The 26,294-nt window shown below is 37.6% G+C and overlaps 1 pseudogene; it reads left to right on the top strand.

Annotated features, from left to right (window-relative positions):
* The first annotated feature begins 774 nt into the window (after nt 1-774).
* LOC149127001 (protein DEK-like) overlaps nt 775-26,294 on the top strand; it is a 116,664-nt pseudogene continuing 91,144 nt past the window's right edge.

The following is a 26,294-nucleotide window of genomic DNA, read 5'->3' as shown; positions in this document are numbered from 1 at the left end:
GACCTGTGACTGAGAGCACATTGACTGCTCCCCATGGCACCCATGAGAGCTCCCAGTGAATAATAATGAAGAAGAACCACCTTAAAAGACAAGTAGAAAAGTTAATTGAAAATGAATCTTAAAGGAGAATTGAACTGCAAGGATAGAGGGAAGAGGAGGAAGGGTGGGAGTGTGGCTGGGAGGGCAGCTATGGTGGGAAGAATAACTATATTCCTAAAGTTGTACTTTTGAAATTTGTATTGCTTAAAAAATAAATTAAAAAGATCAATAAAAAAGGAACAAAAAGAAAAGACAAGTACACGCTCATGTGGCCCATGCCCATGTGAAGATAGGATTTTATCTGATGGGAAAATCCACTATCACCACTGATTTTGAGTTTTACCTGGAAGGTTGGCAGGGTTGGGTCCCCCACTTAAGTCTGTGAGGTGCTCCTCTCACCTCTATATCACTGGCAACTATTCTAAAACTGTCAAGGCAAAACATCAACAGTCAGCTGTTTCTAGGAACGCTTTGCCTCTCTCCTTGGATGGAACCTAAACTGGCTGAGAGTAGACTACCTGCTCTCTTTGACTATAGGAGCCCTGCGTGCTATGACTAAGGGAATGCTGTGACTGCATGACAGGGTATAGAGTGTAGCTGGATCTTGGGGCAATCACTGTGTTCAGAGGCTTACATTTCATTGAGTACCTGGGATTCATCTTTGCAGAAGGTTCAGCACTCTTAAGGAGCATCAGCACAGATCCTTTGGATGGTTCTTAGGAGTGTGTGGGCGGGATGTGTTGCCGCTGTTGGCTTGCCCTGTGCATTGATCGCTTTGGCATAGAGGAGGTGAGGAAGTGATCACACCAGCCAATATGATAATACTCTCCAACTTACTGACAATAGAGATCCACCATGGCCAATGTGGGTGTCGCCTTGGACTTTGTAGCATACACAAGCACTTACTGGAGCCCCTATGGCCCCAACCAGCACACACCCCTAAATATTCACTGAAGGATTAGACACTCCTAAGTCACAGAGGCATGGTTCAAAGATAAAAGCCATTAGAGGAGTAAACCAACTAGTAGTTGCACAATGACTAAAAATAAATGCAGAAACACAAGAATCAAGAACAAAGAAGACAATATGACTCCCTCAAAGGAACAAAACAACACTTCAGTATTAGATTATGAAGAAGAAGAGATTGATGGAACGTCTGAAAAAGAATTCAAAAGAATGATAAAATAATTATTTAAAAAATTAAAGCAAATCAAATTTTAGAGTTAAAGAAATCCATACATGACATGTATGAAAAATTTTCCCATGAGACACAGATTTTGAAAAGAAATCAAACTGAAATCAATATTTTTGAAATCAATAGTTTTGAAATCAATATTTCAAAAGAAATATTAGAAATGAAGAATTCAGTATGCCAAATAAACAATGCTTTGGAAAGACAACAATAGATTTGATGATGCAACAAATAGAAATTGAAAGAATTTGTCACCATTCATCTAGCTTCACAAATGATGCTTAAAAATGTGCTACACACAGAACCACAGAAAGATAGTCATCATTATGAAAGAATATGAAGACAGGCAGGGCAAAGTTACCACTTATCATTAGTCACATTGAACGTGAATGGCCTGAACTGTCCAGTTAAAAGACACCGTTTGGCTGATTGGGTTAAAAAACAAAACCCATCTATTTGCTGCTTACAAGAAACACATCTTTCCAACAAAGATCCATACAGACTGAAAGTGAAAGGCTGGAAAAAGATATACCATGCCAACAGAAATGAAAAAAGAGCAGGCGTAGCCATCTTAATATCAGACACCATAAACTTTACCACAAAAACCGTTAAGAGAGACAAAGAGGGACACTACATAATGATTAAGGGATCAATTCAACAGGAAGATATAACAATTATCAATGTATATGCACCTAACTACAGGGCACCGGTTTATCTAAAAGATTTGTTAACGGACTTAAAGGGAGACTTAGACCCCAATACAATAGTACTGGGGGACTTCAATACTCCACTCTCAGAAATAGACAGATCAATAGGACAGAAGATCAACAAGGATAGAGTAGATTTAAACGACACTATAGCCCAAATGGATCTAACAGATATATACAGAACTTTCAATCCTACAGCTAAAGATTATACATTCTTCTCAGCAGTACATGGAACCTTCTCTAGGATTGACCACATACTAGGCCATAAAGCAAGTCTCAGCAAATTCAAAAGAATTAGAATCATACCATGCAGCTTCTCAGACCATAAAGGAATGAAGTTGGAAATTAGCAACTCAGGAATCCCTAGAGCATACGCAAACACATGGAGATTGAACAACATGCTCCTGAATGAACAATGGGTCATAGAAGAAATCAAAAGAGAAATCAAAAACTTTCTGGAAGTAAATGAGGATAACAGCACAACATACCAAAACTTATGGGACGCAGCAAAAGCAGTGTTAAGAGGAAAGTTTATATCAATAGGTGCCTACATCAAGAAATTGGAAAGGCACCAAATAGATGAGCTTTCTATTCACCTCAAGGATCTAGAAAACCTACAGCAAACCAGACCCAAATCTAGTAGGAGAAGAGAAATAATTAAAATCAGAGAAGAAATCAACAGGATTGAATCAAGAAAAACATTACAAAAAATCAGCCAAACGAGGAGCTGGTTTTTTGAAAAAATAAACAAAATTGACACCCCATTGGCCCAACTAACTAAAAAAAGAAGAGAAAAGACCCAAATCAATAAAATCAGAGATGAAAAAGGAAATGTAACAACAGACACCACAGAAATAAAAAGAATCATCAGAAATTACTACAAGGACTTGTATGCCAGCAAACAGGGAAACCTATCAGAAATGGATAGATTCCTGGACACATGCAACCTGCCTAAATTGAACCAGGAAGACATCGAAAACCTAAACAGACCCATAACTGAAACAGAAATTGAAACAGTAATAAAGGCTCTCCCAACAAAGAAAAGCCCAGGACCAGATGGATTCACTGCTGAATTCTACCAGACATTTAAAGAAGAACTAACTCCAATTCTTCTCAAACTATTCAGAACAATTGAAGAAGAGGGAATCCTCCCAAATTCTTTCTATGAAGCCAGCATCACCTTAATTCCTAAGCCGGGAAAAGATGCAGCACTGAAAGAGAATTACAGACCAATATCCCTGATGAACATAGATGCAAAAATCCTCAATAAAATTCTCGCCAATAGAATGCAACAACACATCAGAAAGATCATCCACCCAGACCAAGTGGGATTTATCCCTGGTATGCAGGGATGTTTAATGTGCGCAAGACAATCAATGTGATACACCACATTAACAGACTGCAGAAGAAAAACCATATGATTCTCTCAATAGATGCCGAGAAAGCATTTGATAAAATACAACACCCGTTCATGATGAAAACTCTAAGCAAACTGGGTTTGGAAGGAACATTCCTCAATACAATCAAAGCAATCTATGAAAAACCCACAGACAACATCCTATTGAATGGGGAAAAGTTGGAAGCATTTCCACTGAGATCTGGGACCAGACAGGGATGTCCACTCTCACCACTGCTATTCAATATAGTTCTGGAGGTTCTAGCCAGAGCTATTAGGCAAGAAAAAGAAATTAAAGGGATACAAATTGGGAAGGAAGAACTCAAACTATCCCTCTTTGCAGATGACATGATTCTTGATTTAGGGGACCCAAAGACCTCTACTAAGAGACTATTGGAACTCATAGAAGAGTTTGGCAAAATAAAAGGTTATAAAATCGATGCACAAAAATCAACAGCCTTTGTATACACAGACAATGCCATGGCTGAGGAAGAACTTCTAAGATCAATCCCATTCACAATAGCTACAAAAACAATCAAATACCTTGGAATAAACTTAACCAAGGATGTTAAAGATCTCTACGATGAAAATTACAAAACCTTAAAGAAAGAAATAGAAGAGGATACCAAGAAATGGAAAAATCTTCCATGCTCATGGATTGGAAGAATCAATATCATCAAAATGTCCATTCTCCCAAAAGCAATTTATAGATTCAATGCAATACCAATCAAGATACCGAAGACCTTCTTCTCAGATCTGGAAAAATTGGTGCTGAAATTTATATGGAGGCACAAGAGACCTCGAATAGCTAAAGCAATCTTGTACAACAAAAACAAAGCCGGAGGCATCACAATACCAGATTTCAGGACATACTACAGGGCAGTTGTAATCAAAACAGCATGGTACTGGTACAGAAACAGATGGATAGACCAATGGAACAGAATTGAAATACCAGAAATCAACCCAAACAGCTACAGCCAACTTATATTTGATCAAGGATCTAAAACTAATTCCTGGAGCAAGGACAGTCTATTCAATAAATGGTGCTGGGAAAATTGGATTTCCACGTGCAGAATCATGAAGCAAGACCCCTACCTTACACCTTACACAAAAATCCACTCAACATGGATTAAAGACCTAAATCTACAACCTGACACCATCAAGTTACTAGAGAACATTGGAGAAACCCTTCAAGATATTGGCACAGGCAAAGAGTTTCTGGAAAAGACCCGGGAGGCACAGGCAGTCAAAGCCAAAATTAACTATTGGGATTGCATCAAATTGAGAAGTTTCTGTACTGCAAAAGAAACAGTCAGGAGAGTGAAGAGACAACCGTCAGAATGGGAAAAAATATTTGCAAACTATGCAACAGACAAAGGGTTAATAACCAGAATCTACAAAGAGATCAAGAAACTCCACAAAAACAAAACCAACAACCCAATTAAGAGATGGGCCAAGGACCTCAATAGACATTTTTCAAAAGAGGAAATCCAAATGGCCAACAGGCACATGAAAAAATGTTCAAGGTCATTAGCAATCAGAGAAATGCAAATCAAAACCACAATGAGGTTTCACCTCACCCCGGTTAGAATGGCTCACATGCAGAAATCTACCAACAACAGATGCTGGCGAGGATGTGGGGAAAAAGGGACACTAACCCACTGTTGGTGGGAATGCAAACTGGTCAAGCCACTATGGAAGTCAGTCTGGAGATTCCTCAGAAACCTGAAGATAACCTTACCGTTCGACCCAGCCATCCCACTCCTTGGAATTTACCCAAAGGAATTTAAATTGGCAAACAAAAAAGAGGTCTGCACCCTAATGTTTATTGCAGCTCAATTCACAATAGCTAAGACCTGGAACCAACCTAAATGCCCATCAACGGTAGACTGGATAAAGAAATTATGGGATATGTACTCTTTAGAATACTATACCGCAGTAAGAAACAACGAAATCCAGTCATTTGCAACAAAATGGAGGAATCTGGAACACATCATGCTGAGTGAAATAAGCCAGTCCCAAAGGGACAAATACCATATGTTCTCCCTGATCGGTGACAACTGACTGAACACCAAAAAGGAAACCTCCTGAAGTGAAATGGACACTATGGGAAACGGTGACTTGATCAGCATAGCCCTGACTGTTAATGAACAACTTAATACATTATCCCTCTTAGTAGTTTTTTTACCTGTTCTACTTAATATGACTGGTTTAATTCTGTAATTAATACACAGTTATTCTTAAGTGTTGAAATTTAACTGAAATGTGATCCCTGTTAAACATAAGAGTAGGAATAAGAGAGGGAAGAGAGATATAATTTGGGACATGCTCAAGCTGACTTGCCCCAAATGGTAGAGTTAGAAACATACCAGGGGACTCCAATTTAATCCCATCAAGGTGGCATGTACCAATGCCATCTCACTAGTCCAAGTGATCAATTTCAGTTCGCAATTGATCATAATGAAAGGACTAAGAGTCAAAGGGAGCACATAAGCAAATCTAGTACCTGCTAACACTAACCGATAGAATAAATAAAGGGGAGAGTGATCCAACATGGGAAGTGAGATACTCAGCAGACTCATAGAATGGCAGATGCCCTAAATAGCACTCTGGCCTCAGAATCAGCCCTAAAGGCATTCAGATCTGGCTGAAAAGCCCATGAGAGTATTTCAGGCATGGAAAGCCAAGACACTCTGGCAAAAGATCTCTGTGAGTGAGATCCCAGTGGAAAGAACAGGTCTTCAAAGAAGGAGGTACCTTTCTCTGAAGGGAGGAGAGAACCTCCACTTTGACTATGACCTTGTCTAAACAAGATAAGAATTGGAGAACTCAGAGGGCTTCCATAGCCTTGGAAACTCATGACTGGAGCATAGGGAGATTACTGATGCCATAGACAGGAGTGTCAATTGGTAAAGTCAACAACAGGAGTCACTGTGCACTTACTCCTCATGTAGGATCTCTGTCCTTAATGTGCTGTGCATTGAGATTTAATGCTATAACGAGTACTCAAATAATATATTTCACTTTGTGTTTCTATGGGGGTGCAAACTGTTGAAATCCTTACTTAATGCATACTAAACTGATCCTCTGTAAAAAAAAAAAAAAAAAAAAAAGAAAGAAAGAAAAGAAAAGAAAAGAAACTATCAACTCCCAACTTGACTCTCACTGGGATTAAACATGACAATAGGTCTGCTCTGATTTCATCATCATTAAAAAAAAATCATCTATTATTTTTCACTTTATGTTTCTGTGTGGGAGCAAACTGTTGAAATCCTTACTTAATGTATACTAAGCTGATCTTCTGTATATTAAGATAATCGAAAATGAATCTTGATGTGAATGGAAGGGGAGAGGGAGTGGGAAAGGGGAGGGTTGTGGGTGGGAGGGACGGTATGGGGGGGAAGCCATAGTAATCCATTATTCGTACTTTGGAAACGTATATTCATTAAATAAAAGTTAAAAAAAAAAGAAAAAAAAAGAAAGAATATGAAGACAGAAAATCTCCTAGTAAAAATACAAAGGAAATCCAAAGCAAATAATATGAATAAAAATTATATGATTATCTCAATAGATGCAGAAAAATTATGCAATAAAATACAACATCTTTTCTTGTTAAAAAAAAAAAAAAGAAAACCTTAAGTAAATTGGGAGCAGAAGAAACAGTCCTTAACACTGTCTATACAATATATAATCAACTCACAGCCATCACCAAATTGAATGGGAGAAGTTGGAAGCTTTACACTAAGATTGGGAACCAGACAAGGATACCCACAGTCACCATTTCAATTTAATATAGTTCTTGAAGTTTTAGCCAAAACCACTGGACAGGAAAAAGAAATCAAAAGGATACAAATTAGAAAGGAAAAAATCAAATTATAACTGCTTGCAGGTGACATGATCCTATATATAGGGAAACCAGAAGACTCCACAAAGAAATTACTGGAACTCATGAGAGAGTTTGGTAAAGCTGCTGGATATAAAATCAACACAAAATTGATAGCTTTTGAATACACAGAAAATGCCATGGCTGAGAAAGAACTTCAAAGATCAATCCCATTTGCAATAGCTACAAAAAATTTAAATATCTTGGGATAAATTAAACCAAGGATGCCAAAGATCTCTACAGTGAAAACTACAAACAATTAAAGAAAGAAATAGAAGAACACTAAAAAATTGAAAAATCTTCCATGCTCATGGATTGGAAGAGTATCATCAAAATATCCATATTATAGAAAGCAATTTCCAGATTCAATGAGATCATAATGAAAATACTGAGGACATTTTTCTCAGATATAGAAAAAATTGATACTTAAATTCATATGGAAACAATCTTAAACAACAAAAACAAAGCTGGAGGCATTACAATGCCAGATTTCAAGACATACTATGGGTCAGTTATAATCAAAACAACCTATTACTCGCATAAAAATAGACATGTAGGCCAATGGAGCACATTAGAAACTCCAAAAATCAGTCCATGCATGTACAACTAATTAATCTTTGACAAAGAAGCTAAACTCAATCCCTGGAGAAAGGACAGTCTCTTCAACACATGGGGCTGGGAAAACTGGATCTCTGAGTGAAGTATGAAACAAGAATACCACCTTACTCCTTATACAAAAAATCAACTCAAATTGGATAAATAATCTAAAACTATGACACGATACCATCAAATTGCAAGAGGAGAACTTTGGGGAAACTTTATAAGACATTGTCATAGGCAAAGATTCTTAGAAAGGACCCCAGAAGCACACACAATAAAATCAAAAATAGGCCAACAGGATTACATCTTTTTTTATGTAATTGGCATATGCACTGCTCTTGCACAGCTAAGAAAACACTCAAGAAAGTGAAGAGGCAATGGACCAAAAGACAAAAAATTGCAAACTAAGCTACTGGTAAATGATTAATATCCAGAATCTATAAAGAGCTCAAGAAACTCAACAACACAAAACAAACAATCCAGTTAAGAAGTGGACAAAGGATGTGGCTGGCACTGTGATGTAGAGGGTAAGGATGCAGCCTGCAGTGCAGGCATCCCATATGGGTGCCGGTTTGAGTCCTGGCTGCTCCAGTTCTGATTCAACTCCCTGCTAATGTGCCTGGGAAATCAGCAGTAGGTGGTCCAAGTCCTTAGGCCCCTGCACCCACGTGGGAAACCCAGAAGAAACTCCCAGCTCCTGGCTTTGGATGGGCCCAGCTCTGGCTGTTATGGCCATTTGGGTAGTGAACCAGTGGATGGAAGACCTTTCTGTCTCTCTCACTGCTTTTACCTCTTTGTAATTCTGTCTTTCAAATAAATAAATAAATCTTATAAAAATATATATATAAAAGAATGGGCAAAGGATTTGAATGGGCATTTTTCGAAGGATGAAATGCAAAAGGCCAACAGACACATGAAAAACGTACTCAGGATCAATAACCATTGGGAAATGCAAATAAAAACCACATTGACTCACTCCACTTAGAATGGCTGTCATACAGAAAGAAACAAAAGAATTGCTAGTGGAGATGTGGGTAAAAAGACACCCTAATCCACTGTTCTTGGGAATGTAAATTAGTATAGCCATTGTGGAAGAGAGTACAGAGATTCCTCAGACATCTGAAAATAGAGCTATCATATGACACAGCCAACCCCCTCCTGAGAATTTACAAGATTAAATCAGCATATGAAAACTTTATTACAACTCAATTCGACTAAAAATTGGAGAAAGAAAATGTGATATGTATACGATATAGAATGAAGTCCTTTCTTTTGCAAAAAAAAAAAAAAATGGGATGCAAGTGGAAATCTTTATACTCAGTGAAATAAACCAGCCCCAGAAAGACAAACATTGGTCAGCACCATGGCTCACTAGGCTAATCCTACGCCTGCGGCGCTGGTACTCCGTGTTCAAGTCCCGGTTGGGGTGCCAGATTCTGTCCCGGTTGCCCCTCTTCCAGTCCAGCTCTCTGCTGTGGCCCAGGAAGGCAGTGGAGGATGGCCCAAGTGCTTGGGCCCTGCACCCACGTGGGGGACCAGGAGGAAGCACCTGGCTCCTGACTTCGGCCGTAGCGGCCATTTGGTGGGTGAACTAATGGAAGGAAGACCTTTCTCTCTGTCTTTCTCTCACTGTCTAACTCTGCCTGTCCAAAAAAAAAAAAAAAAAAAAAGAAAGAAAGAAAGAAAGAGAGAGAGAGAGAGAGAAATATCATATCTTTTCCCTTATCTGCATTAACAGAATACAAAAAATGTAATATATGTGAAAAAAATTGATGTTTTGAAATTTCTTTTTTTTTACAGCCCTTATCTTCTTTGTTGAGGAACTTTTTTCTTTTAGTTATTTTTGTTTTTTTTCTTCTTACTATTTGCTTAATTCTTTACTTCTTGGAGAGTTAAGCTTGCCATTATAAAATAAATTGAAAGTATGTCAATATAAAAATTAAAAGAAAGAATAAGAAAGGAAGGTGTAGGGAGAGCAGGAGCAAGGCTGGGAGGGAGGTTGGTGGGAAATATCACTATGCTCACAAATTTGTATATATGAAAAACATGAAATTTGTTCATGTTACATAAATAAACAAATAAAAATAAATAAAAGGAGCCAATTACCTGAAAAACACAAGTGGATGCAAATAGCTCATATAGAAAGTTTGAATAGTGTATGACAATTAATCTTACACCATAAATTTAGTCTCTAATATTTCAAGTCAGCGATAAACTATTTTGTTGCTCTGACCTAGGAAAGCAGGAATGTCAATATATTATAAGTCAATGCAGAGATATGAAGAAAACTACTATTTTTATTTGCAATTTAAATACAGTATAATATACATTTTTCTCCCAATGAGCACACACACTCTAAACAATAAATTTTAATTATTCCTGATCTCATCACCACATTGCTACTGATGTTGCCCTTGACCTAATTTTTATCCTTTCCTTGCCTTGTGTCTTGTTAGTCTTGTGAATTTTTATTATAATTTCATTGGACTAAGAACCATTAAAATTCTGTTTTCCATGCAGCCTTTAATATTTCAAGAGCACTTTTATTAGAAATTAATTAAATGCTAAACCAAATAAAGCCAAAAAGCAATAATTTAAAAAACAACCACACTATCTTTTGGAAATTTATATTCATTAAATAAAAGTTAAAAAAATAAAAAATAAATTAATCTCAAAGAATTTCAAAGGGCACGTAGGACAAAGGGTTGTTTCCAGTGAATACTCTAAAAATTCTTACATTATTATTAAAAATTAATAACACCTAGTTTATTATTTGAAAAAAAATCATATTCTTTTTGAGAAACTCTCTTGTTTGGGCCTGGGATAGTGACATAGTGGGTTAAGCTGTAGTCTGTGATGTCAGCTTCCCACGTGGACACTGGTTCATGTTCTGGCTGCTCCACTTCTGATCCAGCTACCTGCTAATGGCCTGGAAAAAGCAGAGGAAGATAGCCTCAATGTTTGGGCCACTACATCCTCATGGGAGACCTGTATGAAGATACTGTTCCTGGCTTTGGCCTGGCTGTTTTGGCCATCTGGGAAGCGAACTAGCAGAGGGAAAATCTCTCTCTCTCTAACTCTGATTTTCAAATAAATAAATAACTCTTTAAAAAAGAAAGGAAGGTCAGAAGGAAAGAAGGAGGAGAGAGACACAGAGAGAGAGAAGAGAAGGAAGGAAAGGAGGGAGGGCGGGAGGAAGGAAGGAAGGAAGGAAGGAAGGAAGGAAGGAATCATCCTTTGCATGTTCTGATTTATTTGGAAGTTTCAGGGATTAGCTATATATCATTTAGTATTTCCTAATGCACAATAATTCACCCCAATTTAATGTGGTATCTCTACAATACCTCAGTTGTTCCACATGCAATTAACTTAGACGACAACCATCATCAATTATGTATTTAAAAAAAAAAAAAAGAAAACTTTGTCAATGGAAACTATTTTGGTCTTAATAGTTGTGAGTTTTATACCTAGGGATGGACTATACATGGCAAAAGTGAGAGATATCGTCTTCATTTTCTAAAAGAAAATCATCCCCCTGCAGAGATTTGCTCTCCAGCTGGGTGAAGATGCTGGTCCTGTTCACATTAATCTGAGTGCCCTTTGTTCAGATGCTGGAAGACTTAGCTGATATGATCAAGTATGCAAATGCTGCCCTTGCAGTTGCTTTCCTCATTTCCAACAAATCTCAACAGAGATAGACTCTGAGCATAGGCAGTCCAAAGACTGCTGAAGAATTATTTTGTAAGATATATATATATATATATTCTGAAAAATATGCCAATCAATTATTCATATTAAAATATACCCAAAAGATGATGACATCTTCCCTGACAATTTTCTTTTTTCTTTCCATGGATTCTGAGAAGTTTGACAGCAGGGAAATTTCTATCAGTGATCTTAACCTAACCCTACTGCTTAATTGTACCCATGAAATAAATTGTCTATCATCAGTTCTCCACTTGCTTTAAATTTATCTAGAGTCAAATCCTCAAAACATAGGGAGAGCAAGCATGTCAGAATTTATTAATGAAAGGGAAAATACCATGGTGCTGTCTTTGTGGTATAATAGCCAGAATCCCATGTGGGCACCAGCTCATGTCCTAGCTGCTCCTCTTCGGATCCACCTCTCCACTATGGCCTGGGAAAGCAGTAGAAGGTGGCCCAAGTGGTTGGGCCCCTGCACCCACGTGGAAGACTCAGAAGAAGCTCCTGGCTCCCCTCTTTTGAACAGCTCAGCTCTAGCTATTGTGGCCATCTGGGGAGTGAACCAGTGGGTGGAAGACCTTTCTCTCTGTCTCTCCCTTTCACTATCTGTAACTCTACCTCTCAAATAAATAAATAAAATCTTTGAAAAAAAAAGTGAATATACCAAGCTAATGTAAGCATCTTCTTCCTTTTGGCTGACTCAAAGTAGCAGGGTTTTCAAGATATTACGTAAAAGCAAACACAGTAAAAGTAAAAAAAAAAAAAAAAAAAAACTTTCCATTTTTATTAACATTTTGTTTTAGAAATCATACAGGAGGTTAAGCAGGTATGTTAGGGCTGAGTATTAAATTAATGTAGTAAATAGTGTTATGAGATGTCTGTATAGAACATGAGCCAACTCAGCCTCTCTTTTTTTTTCAACTTTTACTTAATAAATATAAATTTCCAAGGTACAACTTTAGGATTATAGTGGCTTTTCCCCCCAATAACCTCCCTCCCACCTGAAACCATCCCATCTCCCACTCCCTCTCCCATCCCATTCTTCATCAAGATCCATTTTCAATTATTTTTATATACAGAAGATCAACTTAGTATATACTAAGTAAAGGATTTCAGCAGACTGCACCCACACAGACACATAAAGTATAGAGTACTGTTTGAGTAGTAGTTTTACCATTAATTCGCATAGTACAACACATTAAGGACAGAGATCCTACATAGGGAGTAGGTGCACAGTGACTTCCATCATTGACTTAACAATTGACAATCTTATTTATGACGTCAGTAACCACCCGAGGCTCTTGTTATGAGCTGCCAAGGCTATGGAAGCCTCTTGAGTTCACCAACTCCTATCTTATTTAGACAAGGCCATCGTCAAAGTGGAAGTTCTCTCTTTCTTTGATGGCCTGTCCTTTCCACTGGGATCTCACTCACAGAGATCTTTCATTTAGGTCATTTTATGCCACAGTGTCTTGGCTTTCCATGCCTGAGAAACTCTCATGGGCTTTTTAGCCAGATCCGAATGCCTTAAGGGCTGATTCTGAGGCTAGAGTGCTGTTTAGGACATCTGCCATTCTATGAGTCTGCTGTGTATCCTGTTTCCCATGTTTTATTGTTCTCTCCTTTTTAATTCTATCAGTTATTATTAGCAGACACTAGTATCTTAAAATAACCTCATAAATATAGCTAGAAATAACTCCGACAGCCTTAGTTGACTACATGATCCTACTATCCTTTACAACTGGACAGTAGTTTGGTCCCTTAGCTGTATGGAACGAAGATGGACATTGATTCAAACTGCTCGATTTCTGTATCCTGAGGTTCACAATTTGGTCAATGAGGCAGCTGTATTGAAGGACATGGAGTTACAACACAGGAACATGTAAGCTATGATTTCTTGAAACTGCACATCTTTGCTGTCCTTAATTATCATGCATTAACCTCTTATAATAATTCCACCTTTGTTTCTCTAGCTCTAACTTAAATTGGTTTCTGACACCCTATCTAATACAAAGGAGACCAACAGCTATCTAAAAATAAAAGTATTCTTAAATATGTATAAACATCAGGGAATTGAACTAGGCAATTTCCACTAAAATATCATTTGGGGGATGAGGATGCTTCTTTTACCTCTATCCACACAATTTCTTTTTTAGTTTCGGATGATACCTAGTCTGGGGAGTAAAGAATAAGATTAAGTGGATCAGGCACTTGGCACAGTGGTTAAGATGCTGACAGGGACACCCACATACCGTATGAGAATGACTTCAGATCAAGTCCCCTGACTCTATTCCTGATTCCAGCTTCCTATTAACACACATCTGGAAGGCAACAAATGATGGTGGATCCCTGCTACCCATGCAGAAGACTTGGATTGAGATCTCAAGTCCTGGTTTCAGTATAGCCAACTCAAGCTGTTATGAGATAAAAGATTCTCTCTCTCTCTCTCTCTGTCTCTCTCTCTCTATCTCCCCCTCCTCCCCCTTTGCCTTTTCTCTTCTTTCAATGTGTGTCTCTTTCTTTCTGCTTTCAAAATAAATGCATTTAAAATACATATTAACAATTAAATCACTTTCAGACCACACAATAAATTCTCAGAGCCTCATTGAACATAGAAGAACAGAGGTCACCTTACTTAGACTTCAAAAGGAACAAGTAAACACAATGATTTCTATTAAGTGAATAAATTATTTAACTTTTGTGCCTCTCCTCCTATTTTTATTATCTTAATTAATTAATTTTAAATCAATTTAAATTAAATTTTAAATTAATTTAATTAATTTTTCAGTGCTCATTAGAACTTCTACATTGTATATTCATTTCAGAGAGAAATATTGCTAAAAGATGTACCACTGCTTCCTCTTAAACAAGTGAAATGTTATTCATAATATGCAATCTGGAAAACCTATGTTTACTTTTTGAATGTCTCTGCACATCTGTACTATGTGGGAATTCAGTAAATATTGAAGAAATATCAGGGCTGGTGCTATGGTATAGCTGGTAAAGCCGCTGCCTGCAGTGTCAGCATCTCATATAGGCATTGGTTCGAGTCCCGGCTGCTCCACTTCTGATCCAACTCTGCTGTGGACTGGGAAAGCAGTAGAAGAAGGCCCAGAAGGCAGCTCCTGGTTCCTGGATTCAGACCTGCTCGGTTACAGCTGTTGCAGCCATCAGGTGAGTGAACCAACGGTTAGAAGACCTTTCTCTATTTGCCTCTGCCTCTCTAACTCCACCTCTTAAATAAATAAGTAAATCGTTTTTTTAAAAAAAAGATATATCACACATATTATAATATGGTAATTTTCATTAATACTGATAAAATACTACAGATATCAATAGCCCAATTGAGAGAAACAACATGAACTGGCAAAACTGATCTCATGGCCCTGGTCCCTTAGTATTTTGGATCTCCCAACACGGTGGTCAGTGCCCTCATGCTGCCCAATGGTACCCTATCACGTCTGGTTGATCAGACTTCTGATTTTTGATTCTAGAGACTTCTTCCTGCCCTCTTCTCAAGTAATCTTAAAGTTTCTCTGTCCTAATTCTATCTTTATTGTTATCTTCCCACCCTTTATTCTACCAATAATATGAAGTGGTAAATGTATGTATGTATGTTTTTAAAATATATTAACTTTATTGAATACTATACAGCAGTCAAAAACAATGAAACCCAGTCATTTGCAACAAGATGGAGGAATTTGGAAAACATCATGCTGAATGAATTGAGCCAGTCCCAAAGGGACAAATATCATATGTTCTCCCTGATCGGCAACAACTAACTGAGCACCAAAGGGGAAACCTGTTGAAGTGAAATGAACACTATGAGAAACAGTGACTTGATCAGCTCTTGTCCTGACGGTTGATGTACAATGTAATACTTTATCCATTTTAGTATTCTTTTGTTCTAGTACAGTTGGTTGAACTCTGTAATTAAGACACAATTATTCTTAGGTGTTTAAATTTTAACTGAAAAGTGATCCCTGTTAGGAATTTGGAAAACATTATGCTGAGTGAAATAAGCCAGCCCAAAGAGACAAACACCACTTGTTCTCCTTGATCGGTTACAACTAACTGAGCACCAAAAAGGAAACCTGTTAGAGTGAAATGAACACTATGAGAAATGGTGACTTGATCAGCCCTTGCCCTGACTGTTGATGAACAACTTAATATGTTATAACTCTCAGTATTTTTTTGTTTGTTCTACTTAATACTTTTGGTTGAATACTGTAATCAATACACAGTTATTCTCAAGTGTTGAAACTTAACTGAAAAGTGATTGCTGTTAAATATAAGAGTGGGAATAAGAGAGGGAAGAGATGTGCAATTCGGGACATGCTCAAGCTGACTTACCTCAAACGGTAGAGTTAGAAACATACCAGGGGATTCCAATTCAATCCCATCAAGCTGGCATGTACCAATGCCATCTCACTAGCCACAGTGATCATTTTCTGTTCACAATTGATCGTAATGATAGGACTAAGAACCAAAGAGATCACGTAAACAAGAATAGTGTCTGCAAATACTAGCTGATAGAATAAAAAAGGGAGAGAACGATCCAACATGGGAAGTGAGATACACAGCAGACCCATAGAATGGCAGATGTCCTAAACAACACTCTGGCCTCAGAATCAGCCCTTAAGGCATGCGGATCTGGCTGAAAAGCCCATGAGAGTATTACAGGCATGGAAAGCCAAAACACTCTGGCAAAAAAAAAAAAAAAAAAAAAAAAAACAACACCTAAATGAAAGATCTCTGCAGGTGAGATTCCAGTGAAAAGAACAGGTCATCAAAGAAGGAGGTACCTTTCTCTGAAGGGAGGAGAGGACTTCCACTTTGACTACGACCTTGTCTAAATATGATCAGAGTCCGTGAACTCAAAAGGCTTCCATAGCCTTGGCAGCTCTTGACAAGAGCCTAGGGTGATTACTGAGGCCATAAACAAGAGTGTCAATTTGTTAAGTCAACAACAGGAGTCACTGTGCACTTACTCCTCATGTAGGATCTCTGTCCTTAGTGTGCTGTACATTGTGATTTAATGCTATAACTGGTACTCAAACAGTATTTTTCACTTTATGTTTATGTGTGGAAGCAAACTTGAAATCTTTTCTTAATGTATGCTAAACTGATCTTCTGTATATAAAGAGAATTGAAAATGAATCTTGATGTGAATGCAAGGGGGGAGGGAGAGGGAAAGGGGAGGGTTGCGGGTGGGAGGGAAGTCATGGGGGGGAAGCCATTGTAATCCATAAGCTGTACTTTGGAAATTTATATTCATTAAATAAAAGTTAAAAAAATACTAACTTTTGATCAATTAATAATCAAATTTAGGAAAATATGCTTAATTGCAGGAGTATTTTATTCTGTTTTTTTTTGTTGCTATAATATAATACTTGAGACAAAGAAAGTCATGCCAACTTCCTTTGTACATAAATAGAAGTTTTGGGGAGAAAGGCAGAGCATAATCTCCACTAAGGAAAGAATATACACATTCCATCCATGAGATGCACATCAAGTTATTAGTCACTGTGATAAACAGACTGAGAACAAGGGTTTTTCCTCTCACTTTATTCTTCTAGTCCAAGTCTTGTCACCCCTGAAGTGTTACTTGATTTCCTTTTTACCATATTCCCACTACACTTAACAGCTGGTGTCAGACAGTTTAGCAATTTTATGCTGGTGGAAATGTTTCACGCGTGCTATGGTCCTAGAAGACATAAGTATCTCATGTTTTTTGGCAAATCCCCATGGCCTCTAGAGTGTTAAATGCTCGAAAAATGCTTATTGTATAACAAATTTTCCTTTTGTATTACAGCATAAGGTAGTTAGCCAAGTGCTTTGCACCTGAACCTAGTTAGGGTGAGTCTACCTGATAAGCATTATGGAAAGATGGAAGCAGTATCATGTTTAACTGCTAGTAAAGAAGTGTGTACATCTATATGCATATAAGCCCCTAATAAAGTGTAAAAATAGCAAAATACTTAGTTTCAGACTCAATGCCAGTGTGAATATGTTTGCATGTTCATGGTGATGTGTGAATATGCACATATTTGGAATATACATAGATCTAATGAATAGATATTTATGTGCTATAATTTGGAAGGCACTTTTTAGCTGTGATGAAAATGCCTTCTTTTCCCATATGGCTTAAAGACTTATCATTAGAGCAAAAAAAAAAAGTGAACAGAAAGTAAGAACTCGGTCTGTCACCTAAAGCCCATGAGAAAAGTATGTATTTTGAAGTCTTCCTTACCTCTCTCTGGTAGATGAAAAAAAATCTTACTATTAATAGACATAAAAAAGGAAAGCCAAACCTCCAGAAGGGAATACAAAAACATATTATTATCTCAATAGATTCAGAGAAAACATTTGATAAAAAACAATCTTACACAACAAAAACAAAGCCAGAGGCATCACAATACCAGATTTCAAGACATACTACAAGGTAGTTATAATCAAAAATGTCTGGTAATGGTAAAAAATAGAAGGATAGACTGATGGAACAGAATAGAAACTTCAGAAATCCATCCAAGCATCTACAACCAACTGATATTTGAAATGAAACTAAAACCAATCCCTGGAACAAGGACAGTCTTTTTAACAAGTGGTGCTGGAAAACTGGATTTCCACATGCTAAAGCATGAGGCAAAACCCCTAACTGACATCTTACACAAAAATCCACTCAAAACAGAATTAAAGACTTAAATCTATGGCTTGATAGCATCAAATTAATTGAGAACATTGGGGAAACCTGCAAGACACTGGCATAGGCAAAGACTTTTTGGAAAAGACCTAAGAGGCACAATTAATCAAAGCCAAAATTCACAAATGGAATTGCATTAAATTTAGAAACTTCTGTACTGCAAAAGAAACACTCAGGAAAGTGAAGAGCCAACTGACAGAATGGGAGAAATTATTGCAAACTATGCAACTGATAAAGGATTAATAACCAGAATATATAAAAAGATCAAGCAACTCCACAACAACAAAACAAACTACTCAATTAAGAGATAGGCAAAGCACTTAAACAGACCTTTTTCTAAAGAGGAAATCCAAATGGCAAACAGACACTTGAAAAAAGGCTCAAGATAACTAGCCATCAGGGAGATGCAAATCAAAACCATCATAGGGTTTCACCTTCTCCCAGTTAGAATGACTTTCATACAGAAATCAACAAACAACAAATCCTGCGAGGATATAGGGAAAAGGTAACCTAATCCACTGCTGGTGGGAATGTAAAATGGTAAGCCCACTGTGGAAGCTAGTATGGAGATACTGCAGAAATTTGAATGTATACCTACCATATGACCCAGCCATTCCATTCCTGGGAATTTACCATATGGAAATAAAATTAGTAAATAAAAAAGATATCTGCATCCACAAGTTTATTGAAGCTCAATTCATAATAGCTGAAACATGGAATCAACCCAAATGCCATCAATTAAGACTGCACTAAAAAATTATGGGATATGTACACTATGGAATACTACACAGTGGTAAAAAATGAAATCCAGTCATTTACAACAAAACGGGTGAATCTGAAAAAACATCATACTTAGTGAAATAAGCCAGTCCTAAAATAATAAATATGACATGTTCTCCCTGACCTGTGATAACTAATAGAGCACCAAAAAGGCAATGTGTTGAAGTGAAAGTGATACTTTGGGAAGCAATGAACTGAACAGTCCTTATCTTGACTGTTGAGGAACACTATTTTTTATATTGTTTATTTAACTCTTTACTTAACATAGAGTTAAACATATGTGTATAAAGTCAATTGAAAATAATCTCAGTAAAAAATAAGAGTGGGAATAAGAGGTGGAAGAGAAAGAGGTGTTAGGAATATGGGTGAGATGGTGGGCACAGTGGGAAGAATCAACACTTCCTTTTTTTTCTCTTTTTTTCACTTTTTTTTCACTAATTTAATGAATATAAATTTCCAAAGTACAGCTTATGGGTTACAATGCCTTCCCCCCCATAACATCCCTCCCACCCGCAACCCTCCCCTTTCCCTCTCCCTCTACCCTTCCATTCACATCAAGATTCATTTTCGATTCTGTTTATATACAGAAGATCAGCTTAGCATACGTTAAGTAAAGATTTCAACAGTTTGCTCCCACACAGAAACATAAAGTGAAAAATACCGTTTGAGTACTAGTTATAGCATTAGATCTCAATGTACAGCACACTAAGGACAGAGATCCTACATGAGGAGTAAGTGCACAGTGACTCCTGTTGTTGACTTAACAAATTGACACTCTTGTTTATGGCCTCAGTAATCACCCTAGGCTCTTGTCATGAGCTGCCAAGGCTATGGAAGCCCCCTGAGTTCACGGACTCTGATCATATTTAGACAAGGCCATGGTCAAAGTGGAAGTTCTCTTCTCCCTTCAGAGAAAGGTACCTCCTTCTTTGATGACCCGTTCTTTCCACTGGGATCTCACTCGCAGAGATCTTTCATTTAGGTTTTTTTTTTCCCCAGAGTGTCTTGGCTTTCCATGCTTGAAATACTCTCATGGGCTTTTCAGGACATCTGCCATTCTATGGGTCTGCTGTGTATCTCACTTCCCATGTTGGATCGTTCTCTCCCTTTTTTATTCTATCAGCTAGTATCTGCAGACACTATTCTTGTTTATGTGCTCCCTTTGGTTCTTAGTCCTATCATTACGATCAATTGTGAACAGAAAATGATCACTGTGACTAGTGAGATGGCATTGGTACATGCCAGCTTGATGGGATTGAATTGGAATCCCTGGTATGTTTCTAACTCTACCGTTTGGGGCAAGTCAGCTTGAGCATGTCCCGAATTGCACATCTCTTCCCTCTCTTATTCCCACTCTTATATTTAACAGCAATCACTTTTCAGTTAAGTTTCAGCACTTAAGAAGAATTGTGTATTGATTACAGTATTCAACCAAAAGTATTAAGTAGAACAAACAAAAAAAAATACTAAGAGGGATAACATATTAAGTTGCTCATCAACAGTCAGGGTGAGGGCTGATCAAGTCACCATTTCTCATAGTGTTCATTTCACTTTAACAGGTTTCCTTTTTGGTGCTCAGTTAGTTGTAACCGATCAAGGAGAACAAGTGGTATTTGTCTCTTTGGGACTGGCTTATTTCACTCAGCATAATGTTTTCCAAATTCCTAACAGGGATCACTTTTCAGTTAAAATTTAAACACCTAAGAATAATTGTGTCTTAATTACAGAGTTCTACCAATGGTACTAGAACAAAGAAATACTAAAATGGATAAAGTATTACATTGTACATCAACCGTCAGGACAAGAGCTGATCAAGTCACTGTTTCTCATAGTGTCCATTTCACTTCAACAAGTTTCCCTTTTACTGCTCAGTTAGTTGTTGCTGATCAGGGAGAACATATGATATTTGTCCCTTTGGGACTGGCTTAATTCACTCAGCATGATGTTTTCCAAATTCCTCCATCTTGTTGCAATGACAGGGTTTCGTTGTTTTTGACTGCTGTATAGTATTCTATAGAGTACATGTCCCATAATTTCTTTATCCAGTCTACTGTTGATGGGCATTTGGGTTGGTTCCAGGTCTTAGCTATTGTGAATTGAGCTGCAATAAACATTAATGTGCAGACAGCTTTTTTGTTCGCCAATTTCATTTCCTTTGGGTAAATTCCAAGGAGTGAGATGGCTGGGTTGCTGGTAGGGTTATCTTCAGGTTTCTGAGGAATCTCCAGAATCAACACTTTCTAAACTTGCAATTATGAAGCATATGGAGTTAACTGTAAAGCTGTATAGTTCTTCAAAAAAAGAAATGAAATAAAATATAAAAAATGAGAGAATCTTCGATGTTCATGGATTGGAAGAATTAATATCATCAAAATGTGCATACTACTGAAAGTAATTTACAAATTTAATGCAATAACAATCAAAATAACAACAAAATTATTCTCAGAATAGAAGAAATGGTGTTAAGATTGATATGGAATCACAAGAGACCCCAAATAGCTAAAGCAATCTTATACAACAAAAAGCCAGAACCAACACAATACCAGATTTCCAGACATACTATGGAGCAGTTATAAACAAAACAGCCTGCTACTGGCAAATAATATATGTGTGGACCAATGGAAGAGAATAAAAACTCCAGAAATAAATCTACCCATGTAAAATCAACTAATCCTTCACAAGAGATCTAAAATAAATCTCTGGAAAAAGTAGTCTCTTCAAAAAATTGTGTTGACTAAATTAGATCTCTATGTTCAGAATTATGAAACAAGACCCCTACTTATGCCTTATACAAAGAGCAACTCAAAATGGATTAAAGATCTAAATCTATGACCTTATACCATCAAATAACTAGAGGAGAATATTAGGGAAACTCTGCAAGCCATGGCATTGGCAAAGACTTCTTGGAAAAGGCCCCAGAAGCACAGGCAATCAAAGCAAAAATAGACAAATGGGTTATATCAAGATAAAAAGCTTCTGTACTGCAAAAGAAGCATTCAACAGAGTGAAGAGGCCACTGACAGAGTGAAAGTATTTTTAGACTGTACAACTGATAAAAGATTAATATCTAGAATCTATAGAGAGTTTAAGAAATTAATTAACAACAAAAACAATCCTGTTAAGAAATGGGGAAAGGACTTGAACAGGCATTTTTCAAAGATGAAATTTGAAAAGCCAACAGACACATGAAAAAAATGTTCAGGATCTTTAGCCATCTGGGAAATATAAATTGAAACCACAATGCAAATCACCTCACCCCAATTAGAATGGCTATCCTGCAGAAATCAATAAACAATAAATGTTGGCCAGAATGATGTGGGTAAAATGGTACCCTAATCCATTGTTGGTGGAAATGTAAACTGGTACAGCTATTGTGGAAGATACTATGTGGGCAGGTGGGAGGGTAGGGTGAGAACTATCATTATGCTCCTAAATCTGTATATATAAAATATATAAAATTTGTTTACTTTATATAAATAAAAATATTTCAAAAAGGAAAACCAAAAATGAAAAAATACAGCATTTTGAAAAAAATAGAAATAATAATAATGACATCCTCTGTGATGGATTCCAAGAACTTCAATTCTAAACGTTTTCATCATTAAAAATTAGAAAGTGATAACATTCTTGCTCACTGACCAAGAGGAAGAGTGAGTATCCCTGAGGGTAGGGGGAACATTTTCTACAATGTGTTAGTAGGAAAGTCATTGGAGAATGGATCCAACCAAAGTGCAAGTCAGCAGTGAATCTTCCCAAGGGAAGGGTTTGAGTGAACAATATATTGAGAATGAAGAGAGTAGATTGAAAAGTGGGCAACTTAAGGGTGACACATCAGTGAGGCAAGAGACGCATTGCTGGATACAGGTAGAAAATGTATAATGAGTGAATCATGTGAATATATTCCAAAGTATGCTAATTTTCTTCAGTTTTTCCTTTTATTATATTCTTTAGAAAGAAGCCCAAGTAGGATGATGTGGAGATTCTAAGCATATCTAATAAATAAAGAAATATTCTTGTAAAACAATGTTTTAATTTCTTGAAATCTCATCTCTTAAAACTAAGAGTTCTTTAAAAATAACATTTTTGAGAACAATACAGTATATGCTTCAAAACATAGATCATAGAAGTATTTCCCAAGCTTCAAGCCACAAATTTCTCACTACACTACACAGTATAAAATGAGATGTTACTCTAATAAAATTTCTAACATGAGTTTTTAAGTTAATATATTACTGTTGCACATTTTCATTCACATATTCAAAATATCATTATGTCAGACACTGTGCTGTGTACTGTGTGAAGTAAATGCAGCTATCCAATTGTTAATTATTTAATTAATTTGTTGAATTTGTTGAATTGCTATATATTACCAGGCAGTTTCTAGAGTCAAGAGGCATGACCTCTGTTCTCCCAAAAAGATATTATAGTGCAGAATTCAGAAATACGTCATTTTGGGCCCAGAATGGTGGCATGGCTGGTTAAGCCACTGCTTTCAATGCTGCCATCCCTTATTGGAATGCTAGTTTAAATCATGGCTGTTTTGGGGCACAGCAGGTTAAAACCCTGGCCTGAAGCACCGCCAACCCATAGGGGCACTGGTTATAGTCCCAGCTGCTCCTCTTCCAATCCAGCTCTCTTCTGTATAGCCTGGGATAGCAGCAGAGCATGGCCCAAGGCCTTGGGCCCCTGCACCCACATGAGAGACCTGGAGGAAGCTCCTGGCTCCTGCCTTTGGATTGGCGCAGCTCCAGCCATCACAGCCATCTGGGGAGTGAACCAGCAGATGGAAGACTACTCTCTCTCTCTACCTCTCTCTGTAACTTTGTCTTTCAGATAAATAAAATAAATATTTTAAAAAGTCTTGACTGTTCTATTTCTCATCCAGCTTCCTGATAATGTACCTGGCAAGGCAATGGAATAATGGCCAAAGTTTTTAAGCCCTGCCACTCATGTGGGAAACACTAGTGGAATTAGTTCCAGGCTCCTGGCTTTGGCCTGGGCCATCCCTTTCCAGTTGTAGAGTGAATCTGCCCCCAATAATTTGCCTTTCAAATAAATAAATAAATACTTTAAAATAAATACATAAAATTTTGAAGAAAACAGTATAACATGAAACAAACACTTATGACATGGTGGTCACAAAGACCTCTCTGACAAGGTAAACCTTTGTTGTAAGACCTGAATGATAAGAATCGTTCACTTGTGCAAAGATCCAGGAAAATATCAGCCTGAATGTGCACAGACCATAAACTTGGTATGTTAGAGAGATGGAAAAGGCAGCTAGATTACAGTGAATACAATGAGCAATAGAAAAAAATGAGGGTACAGATTAGACTGAGGTCAAAAGAAAATCAAGTGGCCGGCGTAGCAGCTCAATAGGCTAATTCTCCCCCTGCGGCACCGGCACCACGGGTTCTAGTCCTGGTTGGGGCGCCAGTTCTGTCCTGGTTGCTCCTCTTCCAGTCCAGCTCTCTGCTGTGACCCGGGAAGGCAGTAGAGGATGGCCCAAGTGCTTGGGCCCTGCACCCGCATGGGAGACCAGGAGAAGCACCTGGCTCCTGGTTTCAGATCGTCACAGTGCCCCGGCCTTAGCAGCTATTTGGGGGGTGAACCAACAGAAGGAAGACCTTTCTCTCTGTCTCTGTCTCTCTCTCTCTCTCTAACTCTGCCTGACCCAAAAAAAAAAAAAAAAAAAAAAAAAAAAGAAGAAGAAGAAGAAAAGAAAGAAAAGAAAATCAAGTAAGTAATTTGGATCTGAAGAGTGTTGTTTTAGGTTTTAAAGCAGAAGAATAACATGATATAATTTATTTTACTATTATAGCTATAAGGAGAGTGTTATGCAATAAGTGCTTACCCATGAACTATCTAGAAAAAAAATATCAAAACTAAGAAGCCCTAATGTATCATTTTCTTATTTGTGTCTAAATGTTCTCCACTTGGCAAATTTCAAGCTGCCAACTTCTTACTGGATTTGTAGGTGAAAAGGCATGGGACCTTGAGAGTCTGAACAAGGAAACTCCAGCACATACACTAGTTCCGGGTTGCAGGAGTGGAACCAGGGAAGCCTGTCATGAGGCTTCAGCAGCTGTCAAACTTGACAGAATGGAGTGGGTGATTGCACGTGCAGTTAATGAAGCATTGAAGAGAAACTTATGAGAGAAAATAGGAGTTACAGTGAATTAAATCTATGAGATAACTAGAAGGCTAATGATAAATTCCATGTTTGTAAAAGACAAAATAAGCAAAGCCAAGAAAACAGTTTCTTTCCCATGTCATGCTTTACTCTCTTTTAAGTAAGACAAAGTTCAAGTAACAATGTTCTGGTGACGATGAAGGTAGAAACTTTGGATTCAATGTTAATTTTCTTTTACTAAAATAATTAGCTTTTTTAAAAGATTTATTTTATTTATTTGAATGACAGAGTTACAGAGAGAGGTAGAGACAGAGAGAGAGGTCTTCCATCCATTGGTTCACTCCCCAAATGTCCGCAATGGCCGGAGCTGGGCCAATACAAAGCCAGGAGCCAGGAGCTTCTTCTGGGTCTCCCACATGGATGCAGGGGCCCAAGGACTTGAATCTTGTACTGCTTTATCAGGCCAAAACAGAGAGCTGGATGGAAAGAGGAGCAGCAGGGACGAGAACCGGCGCCCATATGGGATACTGGCATTTCAGGCCAGAGCTTTAACCTGCTGCACCACAGCGTCGGCCCAATTTAATTAACTTTTAGTTGACAAAAATTATACATATTTATCTTTTACCATGTATTGCTTTGATATATGAATATTTTGCAAAATGGCTAAATGAAGTTAAGTAGCATGCATTACTTTACATAGTTTTTTTATGCTGGGAAACTTAAATATCTATTCTCGTAGCAATTTTCAGATGTAGTGTACACTGTTACTAACTGTAATCGATATGTTGTGCTTTTCCAGGCACATTAGCAGGAAACTGTATCAGCACTCTAACCAGTGCCCATGCAGGATGCTGACATCACAAATAAGGCCTTCACATGCTCTGCCACGATGCCAACCCCTTGTTTCTGATTGCTACTTATATGCACTCTCGGAAGCAGTAGATGATGTTTCAAGCACTTGGGTCCATCCACATGGGAGACCTGGATTGAGTCCCAGGATATTTGCTTTTATCTGGTCCAGTCCTGGATGTTGTGAGCATTTGGGAAGTGCACAGGCAGACTCAAGATCTGCCTCTGTCTGTCTCCCTCTGTCTTTCTCTGTTTCTCTACCTTTCAAAGAAAATAAAAGTAATCAATAAATATTCTCTCCATGAAA

The sequence above is a fragment of the Oryctolagus cuniculus genome, chromosome 4, assembly GCF_051225735.1.
Source record: "Oryctolagus cuniculus isolate XC-2025 breed Fujian yellow rabbit chromosome 4, ASM5122573v1, whole genome shotgun sequence".
Taxonomy (NCBI): domain Eukaryota; kingdom Metazoa; phylum Chordata; class Mammalia; order Lagomorpha; family Leporidae; genus Oryctolagus; species Oryctolagus cuniculus.
The sequence above is the reverse complement of the archived record's forward strand: the minus strand, read 5'-3'. Positions and strand labels throughout refer to the sequence as shown.